Source organism: Equus caballus, chromosome 14, assembly GCF_041296265.1.
Source record: "Equus caballus isolate H_3958 breed thoroughbred chromosome 14, TB-T2T, whole genome shotgun sequence".
NCBI classification, from domain to species: Eukaryota; Metazoa; Chordata; class Mammalia; order Perissodactyla; family Equidae; genus Equus; species Equus caballus.
Window position 1 is genome coordinate 74,115,776 of NC_091697.1, and position 12,375 is coordinate 74,128,150.

Below are 12,375 nucleotides of genomic sequence, written 5' to 3' on the forward strand. Positions count from 1 at the left end.
CTCACTGTGGCTCCATCCAGCCCTCAGAGAAGCACCAGGAAATTGCAGGAGCAGCTCCATGAAGGCAAAAAAAGTAAAATTAAGATGACAAAATGACAGCTAATGTCAGTCAGTCAGGACCCAGAAAACATAATTAGGAGAATTAATATGAAGAAAAACGTGTCAATTACAAGCCACATCAGCCTGAAAGGACACCACATCAAAGGTTGCCGTGCCCGCATTAACTACTCATATAGTGGGTTCCATCAATGCTCGGAGACAAGAAAGACTGGAGCCAGTTCCTCAGGCAGCCCCCAGAAATGTTGGGGCTTTGGATGCATGACCCAACTCTTTCCCTCCCCAGGAAGAAGCAGAGATGGGGGGGGGGGGGAGTGCATTACCTGTTTGCTCTGTGCTGTGCCAGGGGCAAGGGCTGTGGCAACTAATTGCATGCTAGACCAAACCACCATCTCTGTTCTCACTAGCCCCAAGCAGCTAGATTAACTGGGTTCCATCAGTGCTCCAAGACTGACAAGTTGAAAGCCAGTCCTCTGGGCAGCCACTGGAAAAGTTGGGGCATTGGATGCACAGTACAACTCTTTCCTTCCCCAGGAAGAAGCTGGGGGTTTCCTTGTGGTCATATAGCACTGCACCAGGGGTATGGATTCTAGCAAGAGGGTATCTCTCAAATTTCCCTACCAGCTTCAATGTGTCTGGTTTGTATTTGCCCAGGGTACAGAAGCCTCTCAACTAGCTTCTGGATTTCTCACAAAGGGAATTTGTCCATGAATTTGTGTGTTGTGGGGAGAAAGGAGCATCCACACTTCCTATTCTGCCATTTTGTTAGCATCACTCCTCTCCCTTGTTGTTTTGGTCCTAGAGGTTGGAACAGCTCCACTGTCAATAGCTCTAGATTATTGCATTATCCCTTATGGTTTTCCTATCCTCTGCCACATCTTGTAAATATACCCTTTAAAAATCTCTCCTTAATTATGCTAATGTGAACATGCCATCTATTTCAAGCTGAAACCCTGACTGATAAACCACCTAATGAACATCTTTTTTCCAGCTCACAAAAGATAAGGGGTTTCTTGCCAAAAGTCTGCTTGGGAGTTCAATACTTAAGGATCTAATAGCAGGATCCAAGAAGACTTGGCAAGTTTAAGACAAAATATCCATCAATTCTATTAGTTTCTCAGACTACTCGCTCGCCGTTGGTCTGCTTGCATTTCTATAGGTGTGTGTGCAAGAATAGCAGCCTCATAAGTAAGCTACTCACTCCATTTTATAGATCAGAGAAAGAAAGCTTGGAATGATTAAGTAACTTGCTTGTTACTTAATGGTTAGGAAGTGGCAAGGCTAAGATATGAACCCAGATCCATCTTACTTAAGTCCAAATTCAAAACCACTGTCCCACGGTTCCCCTATAAATATTCTCCACGAAAAGAGATAACAATAAATTAATAATAAATGCAACACAAAATCTATATAAGACTCATGACAACTTAATGAACAACATATAACACAACCTGAAAAAATGCGGAGATATACAGTCCTTCTCTACCTCAGGAGAAGGATTCATTTCCGAAAAATCTCTCATAGGCAAATTCTCATAAGCCAACAGATGTAATTAATGCTGAAATTAATTGCACAAAATTGTTTCAATAGTAACAAACATACATAAGATATTCAATGTTTACATAATTGCATTTGACTGCCAAAAACCTTCTAGCAGGAAAATAAAGATAACAGAGGTCAATAAAAAGAACGCAAATAGTGAAAGTCAGCCACCAGTACTTTGGGAGAAAAACTTAACATAGCAGGTGCCATATACGTCTGTGAAGAAAACCAGAGGGAATCTCTCATTTAGGGAAGCTCAGATCTATGTACGCACAACATCCAAATTGTTCTTCATAAAAATAAAGAAGTATCTCAAAAGCAACAATTGGATTATTATGTAAAATACCTCATAAAGTTGAATTCTCAAAACCTAAATAGGCATATCTCTAAGTATGCCTGAACCAGATTACTAAGTGATAAAATTCGTTATTATAAAAATAGAAACTTCTCCAAATCATAATCTAAAAACTCAATGAGATTTCCAATCAAAATCTCCATTCTAATACATATATTTTGGTGAGGAAATAGGCAAGTTGTTTATAAAGTTCAACCGGTGAAGCAAATGTGCAGGAACAGCCAAGGGATTTTTGAAAAGAAAAATGGTGGGAGTAAGACATGACTCATTCTACCAAATATCAAAATATACTATTAACCTACAGTAATTGAAACTGCGATATTGGCATAGCAACAAATAATAAAACTGAGACCATATATGGAACTCACTCTATAAAATAGGTGAGATGGCATTTCAAATCAATGGCAAAAAACATTAATTATTAAATATATAATGTTGAGGCAGTTTGTTATACATTTGGGAAAATCAATTGTGTTGGATCCTTGGTTCACTAAGTAATTATTGTGTAACATAGCACTTGGAAGGCCATTTTTCTTTTATTTCTCTTAAAAATTTCAATTGAAAAGTCTTTTGTCATGGGGGCTGACCTGGTGGTGTAATAGGTAGGTTTGCACTCTCTGCTTCGGCAGCCCGGGGTTCACAGGTTTGGATCCCGGGCTTGGACCTAGCACCACTCGTCAGGCCATGCTGTGGTGGCATCCCACATAAGATAGAGGAAGACTAGCACACATGTTAGCTCAGCAATAATCTTCCTCAAGCAAAAAGAGGAAGATTGGCAACAGATGTTAGCTCACAGCCAATCTTCCTCACATAAAAAAAAAATCTTTTATCATAAAGAAAAATAGAATAAACATTCACATGTTGACCACTCAGATTTTTTTCACTATTCTTGGCCTTTTGCATTTCCATATTCAGGGTTTAATTCCTCCTGACATCAAATACACTCTGTCTTTTCCAACACCGACCAGTTCTCCAGTTCTCCAGACACCAACTGGGTGTCTAAGAATTCAATTCTATTTTAACACTAACTACCTAGAGTTAACATCAGACCCCACAGGTTTAAGGGCTCAGTCCCAGAAGACTGCCCCCACTCCAGATGCCAGTCACAGGTACTTGGTCCCCAGGTTACCCACACTTCTGTCTGACTTGACTACAAATTCGGAGGTTCTCACAATCCCCTCCTCAGATTTGAATAATTCACTAGAATGATACATAAAACTTAGGAAAGCATTTTACTTACTACTGGTTTATTATAAAGGATACAACTCAGGAATAGCCAAATGGAAGAGATACATAATGCGATGTATGGTCTAGGCAAGGAGGGGAGGCGGGCATGGAGATTCCATGTCTTCTCTAGGTATGCCACCCTTCCAGCACCTCATTTCACCAACCCAAAGTTCTCAGAACCCAATTACTCGGAGGTTTTTATGGAGGTTCTATTACATAGGCAAGATTGATTAAATCATTGGCAACTGGGGACTGAAGTCAATTTCCAACTCTTCTCCTCTCCCCAGAGGTCCAGGCATGGGGTTGTAAGTTCCAACACTCTAACAACATGGCTGGTTCCTCTGGCAACCAGACCCCATCCTGAAGCTCTCTAGGGGCTCACCAAGAGTCACCTCATTAATATAAACTAAGATATAATTGAAAGTGGCTTATTAAGAATGCTCCTATTGGGGCTGGCCCCGTGGCCGAGTGGTTAAGTTCGCGCGCTCCGCTGCAGGCGGCCCAGTGTTTCGTTGGTTCGAATCCTGGGCGCGGACATGGCACTGCTCGTCAGACCACGCTGAGGCAGCGTCCCACATGCCACAACTAGAAGAACCCACAACGAAGAATACACAACTATGCACCGGGGGGCTTTGGGGAGAAAAAGGAAAAAATAAAATCTTTAAAAAAAAAAAAAAAAGAATGCTCCTATCACTCCTATACATAGGAAATTCCAAGGGTTTTAGAAGCTCTGTGCCAAGAACCAAAGACAAAGACCAAATTTATATATTTTTATTTTACCCTGTCATATATATTTTAAAATCAGTTTATTTTCCATTTTTAAAAACCTGCTGATATTTTTATTATTATTTCATTTAGTTATAGATAAATTTGAGGACAACTGATATCTTTATAACATTGAGTCTCCCAGTAGACAAACATTGCATATCCTTCCACTTATTTAGGTCATATTTAATTTCCCTCAATAATGTTTCATAGTATTCCACGTAGAGGTACGGCTCATATTTCATTAAATTTATTCCTGAGTATTTGATTTTTATACCATTATAAATTTTATATTTTGAACTTTTATTTTATATTTCATTACTAAGTTACTAAGTTTGTTGAGTCTTAATTACTAATTAAATTTCTCAAAAAGATATAAGACTATGTAAGTTTTCTATTTCTTCCAAGTTGTCTTTTTAATTTGTGTTTTTCTAGGAAGTAATGTAAATTTTTATACTAATTAGCATCATTTTTATATCTTCTCATGATCTTTTTAATGTTTATAGGATCTGAGGTGATGTTCTCTTTTTTCATTCATTATATTGGTTACGTATAACTTTCTTAGTTTTTTCTTGATAATTCTTGCCAAGTTTTTATCCACTTTAATAATCATTTCAAAATGTAAACTTGGTTTTGTCAATCAGATTTAACAAGCTTTTGATTTTCTATGTCCTCTCTCTGTTTCTCTCATTTTTTTAGGTATGTCTTTTCCTGCATGGCTAATAATTTTTATCGTGTAAACAATATTGTTCATTAAAAACTAGATATAACTTGAGAGTCTGGATTATATTGTCTTCTTTCAAAAAGATTTCTTCTGCTTCTGGCAGCAGCTAGGCCGGGAATGGAGAGTCCTAATCAAGTCAGGAGTTAAGATGATTCGAAACTGGGCTTCAGTCACTGTGAGAGATGGTCTAGTTTCATGTCACCCTTTACTACAGGTGAACCCTTCAGGAGCACATCCAAAATTCTGGAGCGTTCACCAAGGCTGCTTCTCCTTGGCAGTCACCATAGTTGCAGCTCTTCTTCCTCAGGAACTTGATTGTCAAAAGCTCCATTGAGGTTCGGAGCCCTTCAGCAGCCACTTCTTCCTCTTCCTTCTTCCTCTTCTGCATCTTGGATCAGCAAATTCTCACTGTCTTGTGGCTCAGATGCATTCAAACAATTTTTTTAAAATATATATTCTAATTTTTCTGTTTCTCCTAAATAGGAAGGAAATTTTTGTTATCTAAAATAAGCCAGCAGTCATTGCCAAACTCTGAACTCCCCTTCCCTATTGTTCAATGGTAGTTTTTCCATTTCTTAAGTTTTTAAGGCTAGCTAATTGCCTATTACATTTTTCTTTTCTCTGTTCTCTAAAATAACAGTTCTCAAAATTATTTGAGTTCCATTAATTTTCTCTTTTCTGATTTATTGATTCCCGCTTTAATTTTTTTTCACATCTTTTCTTCTGATTTCCCAACCTATTTTTTTTTTCAAATTTCTTGAGGTGAATGCTTAAGTGATTTTCATTCTTTCTTGTTTAGTAAGAGTTTACAGCTACAAATTCTCTGAACCCACTGGTAGCCTTCCCTATGAGTTTCTACATGTAATGTTATAATTATAACTATATTCCTTATATTGTAATATTATTTTAATTTTCTCTTCTCAGTCAGTAATCTCTTAGGTTTCTGAAATTTTCAACTGGTTAGGAGGGTTTTTTGTTTGTTCGTTTCTATTTTTATCATTAGTTTCTACTTTTATTATGTTGCAATCGGAGAGTAAGGTCCAACAATTTCTGCTTTTTAAAAAATATATTAAGGGGCTGGCCCCATGGCCGAGTGGTTAAATTTGCATGCTCTGCTTCCGTGGCCCAGGGTTTTGCCAGTTCAGATCCTGGGTGCAGACATGGCACCATCCATTAGGCCACGTTGAGGTGGCATCCCATGTGCCACAACTAGAACGACTTACAACTAAAATATACAACTATGTACTGGGGGGTTTGGGGAGAAAAAGCAGAAAAAAAAAAAAGATTGGCAACAGTTCTTAGCTCAGGTGCCAATCTTTAAAAATATATATATATACGTATATAAAGACTTTCTGTGTGACCTAGCAAAATCTGCAGAGTAGGCCTGCATGCTGAAGAGCCAGGGAAGAGCTGCAGTTCAAGTCCGAAGGCAGTCTGCTGGCAGAATTTCCTTTTCATGGGAGGAGGTTAGTCTTTTCCCTATTAAGACCTTCAACTGATTGGATGAGGTTCACCCACATTATGGAGGGTAACCTGGTTTACTCAAAGCCCACTGATTTAAATGTTAATCTCATCTCAGAACTTCATAGAAACATCTAAAATAATGTTTAACAAAATATCTGGGTACCATGGCCAAGCTGAGACATAAAATTAACCATCACAGGCATATTTCAAAAAAATCTAAAAGACATAGTGTTCTTTTGGGCCTGTAGTTTTCAAACTTTACCATGGATAATCTAGAAAAGTGTGTTAAATGCATATTCCCAGGCCAAGAACTTCTATTAGTGTCAGCTACCATTATGAAGTTATGTTTTGGTGTTGAGGTGGATACCAGGAATCAGAATTTTATCTCCTCAGATGTTTCTGATTCAGGTGATTTAATGATGAATTTGTGAGAAACGGCTCCAGGATCTCCTAAGTGTCTTCAAAGGGGCCTCAGAACATCCCTGGTGATGGAGGGAAGCCCACGAGAAACCTCTATATTTCCGCAATATTTTCATACAGGTAAACCTAGGTTAAAACAAATATGAAGGTTAGACTTGAAAAAGTAAAGAAGTCATGAAAGGATAATATACAATAAGATAGAAAGGAAACATGGAAAAGCAGTTCTACTACTTTATCGCAAGATAGAAAGGACTTGAGTAATTCATATATAAGAGTATCTCCAGATTTTTATTTTAGAATCTTCTGGAAAAAATACATTCTTCTCAGCCAGTCTCCCACTTTGAGGCTCAGTCCAATACTGACGGCTCTGGAGTCCCACCATAACCCGGAGAACTGAATGCTTGGTGTGCTCCACAGATCTTCCTACAGGACTGAAGGACTGATGCTCTGGAAAGTACTGTGGCTGCAAGTTCTCAACTGTCACCTCGCTCCAGAAATTGTTTCAGCTGAAAATATCTCCTTACCCCAGGCCACACCTCCTTCCTGGGGGCAGTCTGTATCCAGTGACTGGTCAATACAGAAACATAAACGTCAAGCCCCTTTGCTGCAATGTGGAATAACATCCCAGTTTCAGAACGTCCCATGAAGTCAGCTGAGAATGTCCTTGAGGTTGCCTTATAGCCCAACTTCCTCTGACCAATCCTGCTTCCTTCTATTCCCTTCCCTTCCCCAGGTGTTGAGCCTGAGTATTCCCTAAGAAATCATGTACATACCAATATTCATCTCAGCTGGGCATGGGTGGGGAACCAAATTTGTAATAGAAGAGAAAGGCTCTGAGGCCGTTAATCCTTTCTTTCCAAAACAGAATCATATTCCTAGGCTTCCATAGTTAACTAGCTCCTCCCACTGAATCAGAATTTTCCTTCCTGCAGTTGCACATAAAGCAGTCTCTGTGGCCCCATTGAAGAGACCAGGTGACATAATACCATGCAGATGCTTTGTTCTGATTTGCACCAAGTACAAGTTTTATTCCTGGGGTAATAAAGCTATAGGAAGACCCACTCTACTTCCTTCCCAACCTGCATGTCATGCTGTGCAACATTTGTCCCGCGGTGGATGGGTAAGGGTGAGATGATTGCAAATATTAGACCTTGCTCAGAAAGATACATTTCTTAGCACATTGGGGAACCAAACAGCCTTAGAGGCGTGTGTTCTGCTCTAATAACTAAGATGAAAGCCCTTATCCTAGCTATTGATATGACCTTATTACTTCTCATTTAGATAGCTGCAGGGAGCAAAGGGGCTTTAAAAGTCTGAGAAAATGGAAATAATCCTACTTTACTGCCAATGACACCCAGATAGCCATTAAAAATGCAGTTGTCAGATAAACGAAGTTGCATTGGAGTTGTCCTATTTCAGAATAAGCAGGACGGCAGGAGGTACTTCTTAAATCTCTTTTCTGGAAATCTGTCTTATCAGCTTTCAATGACATTGGATTTGTGCATTTATCTGGAAATCAGAGGTGATTTTTGTCAATCCCTTATTGTAGTCACATTCAATTAAAAACCTGAAGGAGCCCTCTTATCAGGCCCCAGCATTCACCCGCAACATCGCTAAATATACTTCCCTCGGAAACAGGATTTCTATTTTCTTTTTCATTGACTACAGAAGTTACTCCAGCTTAAATTCAGCTCTGCTTGCCAACTAACTTCTCAAAATGAAAGATAAGGTTTTTGTTTAGCAGGATGCATTGCCGGCCTCCACCAAAGTAAACTTAACAGCTCATGATTATACTCTACACAAACTCCAGAAAAATTGAGATTCAGTTAATGATTTGTTGAAATAAATTAGTTTTTTTAATTAGAGCATTTAAATCTTGGCCCTTAGGAAAGCCCATCAACCCAATTAATAAAAATCATTAATGAGAGTATCTGTTTGTCCTATCACTTGGGAAATGTACCTGATATTTGCAATGTCAATAATCAAACAATAATCAAAATATTTTCCATATTTTCAAGGAAAGCCACTGTTAATGGCACATTTGGGGGGCTTTCTCTACCTTACAACTTCTAAAATCTTGGTTAAGCTTCTAAATACTCAACACTAAAAAAGATAGCATCCATATTTATATTCATTACATATTCACATGTAAGTAGAGCCCTTTTTCTTTTAAAGATACCCACCTGATCCAGTATATTTAAATCAGGAGCACAGAGGCCACGAGTTATATTTCCCTGAAAGATTTTGATTAGTTAATCTTAGAATTCACAAAATGTATAGAGTCTCAAAGTACGGAAAAGTCATGGAAATCTTATTGTCCAGCTTTCATTTAACATACAAAGACATGGGGATCCAGCAAGGTCTCATTTGGGATATACTCAAAGGACAGGAGAAGCTTTAAAGCCAAATGTACCTGGGTTCAAACCCTTCATTTACCACTCAATTTGAGCAAGTTTTTCAAAATCCCTCAGCCTCAGTTTCCTCATCTATAAAATGGGACTAATAAAAGTTAACTTGGAAGTCATTTTAAGATGAATATAAATATTAAACATCAAACCTGGCACAGGCTCTCCATTAGTTATGGTAGCAGTCATTATTACACGTGCCCAGTAACTTAGTGGGATCTGTAAAGTAGCCATGAAAAACAAGTATCAAATTAGACGAAAAACAAGATATTTTTAAAGGATCCAAGGCTGAGAAAACACTAGACAAACCGTAATGACTCTGGCCCAGGATAGTAGCTTGAAGAGTAGGAGGAGAAATGTCTCTTTCAGCTGATACAAAAAGCTTAAGAGATAAGGCCTAAAACGTGTGTGTTTTCTGAGTATAAGAAGCAGAGTACAGTGACTTCCACCACTCTATGTCCACATACATTCTCTAGCCTGCTGGGTCTCCTTTGGAAGCTCATTTCCCTCCAGTGCTATGTATCATGTTTATCATTAGCCATATTTATCATTAAACATAATATTAACCAGGATTAAAATGTTAGAGAAGAGTTTGGATAACATATAGTGTGATATACTCAGGCCCTGAACCTAATCATTTTTCAGCCTATTCATCCTCATTTACATCCAGTACTTTATCACTGATCCTAATGGAAATTTTACAGAGCCATTAAAATCATGGAAGAACTGAATGTATTTTGAACTTAGTTGCAAAAGTGCTAATAAATGAATCAATACATTACAAAACATAAGGAAAGAAGATTGTAACACTCTAGAATAAAAGATTTTTTAACAAAGACTCTTTCTCTCTTATCTGTAAAAGTTGTTTTAAATGGAGAATACTACAGTCAATTAAACATTTAGATCACACCAGGTGCCCAATATTCTAGAGAATATATCAAACGGAAGGATAAGCATGGTTCTCATCTATAAACGTTTACAATCTAGTGGGAGATATGACTAATGCACATAAAACCATTATTGAACTAGGAAACTCAGCAGGAAATCAGTGTGAGCTAAAGGAATTAACACAATAAAAACACTTTTCGTGGCTCTTTTACATACGTAATCTCAGGTAAGATACATAAGGACCCTGTGAGAAGGGTCGTATTATCTCCACTTGAAGGGATGCACTGAAACTCGAAAGCACTGAAGACTGTGACTCTAGCCCAAGTACACCCAGCTCAGATGGAGCAACATGTAGTAAACACAAGGCTTTCCTATCCAGTATCCATTCTCCACTTTTTCTCTTTAAAACCAAGAATTTGTGCATATATGGACCTATGGGAAAGCTAGACCCACTCAAGGTCCAGGGTAGACTTATTGGCTTTATGATAATCCACCCTTGCTGATGACTGGATTAGGATCAGACTCTTCACCCAATTCTGTCCAGTGCTGGGATGTCTTCCGAGGGCCTCCTGAAAAAGAGTTTGTAACTCCTGAGACAGAATTTAAAAATACATGGTCTCCCTCTTCCCCTGGTTATTGTTGTATCTGAATGCTATGTGTAGGAATACTATAGCCATTTTGCTGCTGGCCTGAGGATAAAGCTAACACAATGGCAGAAGAATAGAGGGATGGCAGGATCCAGGTTCTTGATGACATCTTTGAGGAGCTAACAACCACCTCTGGAGCCCTTCTCACTTCTGGAATGAGGAATTTTGTGAGATGAGGAATTACTACATTGGTAATCCAATTAAGAGTTTTGGTGTGTAACAGTTTTTATTTTAACTTGCGGCCAAAAGCATCCTAAATGTACCCAGAAACACAGAACCAGAATTCAAATGCAGACCTTCAGATTTCGGGTACCATTTGTATTTCCACTGTGCAATGTTATTCTTCCTCTTCCTTGGAAGAAACAGGACTCTCACTGGTGGGTCAGGATTGAGAGCTTATTTTCAAGCAGAGGAGGGATGATGCCCGTGATATGGAGGACCCTAAGGACTGAGAATGAGTTGGGAGATGAGCCAAACACTATAATGCTCTGCTCCCATGACCAACTGAGCATTACCTTTGTCCTAAATTTGATATTCTGAATAAGAGACAATATCATGTGCTCCAAAATTCTGTTTGTTGCCAACACCAGAATGTTTCAGTTTTTCTTACTCCTCCTCCCCTTCCTCCTCCACGCTCAGGCTGGACAGATCATGTTCCTGATCTGCCAAACTAAGGTCCTGGGCTAGTTCATCAACCAGTCATTGATCTCACAAGTATTCCTTCAAACCCATACCTCATGTTCAACACTAGGATGACTACCATTGGTGATTACAGAAGGTATGAGAACATTGTCTGTATCCTTGGGGAGACCATAAGGTGGTCAAGACACAAAATGACAATGATAATGATAATAATAGCTATCATTTATTGGTGCACTTTTAGTGCTGGATACTGTACCCGGTGTTTTACCTACACTTCTCCCCAGTGCACACTTGGGTAAGTGGTAAGTATTAGAAGAGTACACATAAGCACTTCATAAAATGGCTCTTCATATTGTTGCCACAGGGATTTAGACAAAAATAATCAACATCTATTCCCAAAAATAAGTATTGCATAAGCATACTGGGATGATGAGGGATTCATTCCTTCATTTCCCCAAATATTCTGTAACGTTTTAATATTGTTTTTTAAACTAAAAATGCATGAATCTGATTTATTGTATGAGTAAGTAGCTAAATTTCTCTGAGTCTATCTCATTTGAAAAATGATGACTCTTAGCTACTAGATATATGTAAGGACAATTTTAAATGATAATGTGCATGCAAACAGCCTAAATAAGAATAGTTAATTCTTAACATTAATTCCCTTTTCCTTTCATAATAAAGACTATATTTCATTATTTTGCTAGAAGAATGCAAGTATTAGATTTAGATAATCCAATCTCACCAATTCCTGATGGAAAGCATTAGCATAGATGAAAGGAAAATGAACTATTTCTCTATTCATTGCAATAGTTTAAGCCATGAAGCATATCAGAGGGAAATACTCCATGACACAAAGGGTTTTTTGATCATAAATGATAGTTCAGTTTTTTAAATTTCCCCTCATGTCAGAGGTAATTTCTTTCACCCAAGCAAAGCCGTTAAATCATCAACACCAACAATAAAAAATACGTACACTGAAAAACCATATAAACATCTCAGTGGTGCAGTAAAAGCACTTGACAAAATTCAACACTCATTAGTGGTAAAAAAATTTCTCAGAAAACTAATAGAAGGGAACTACCTCAATCTAATAATGACTATCTAAAAAAACTACAGCTAATATCATATTTATTGGTGAAAAACAGACTTTCCCTAAGAGCAGGAAGAAGATGATGATGTCTGCTTCACCACTTCTATTTAACATTTTATTAGAATCTCTAGTCCGTGCAATAAGTG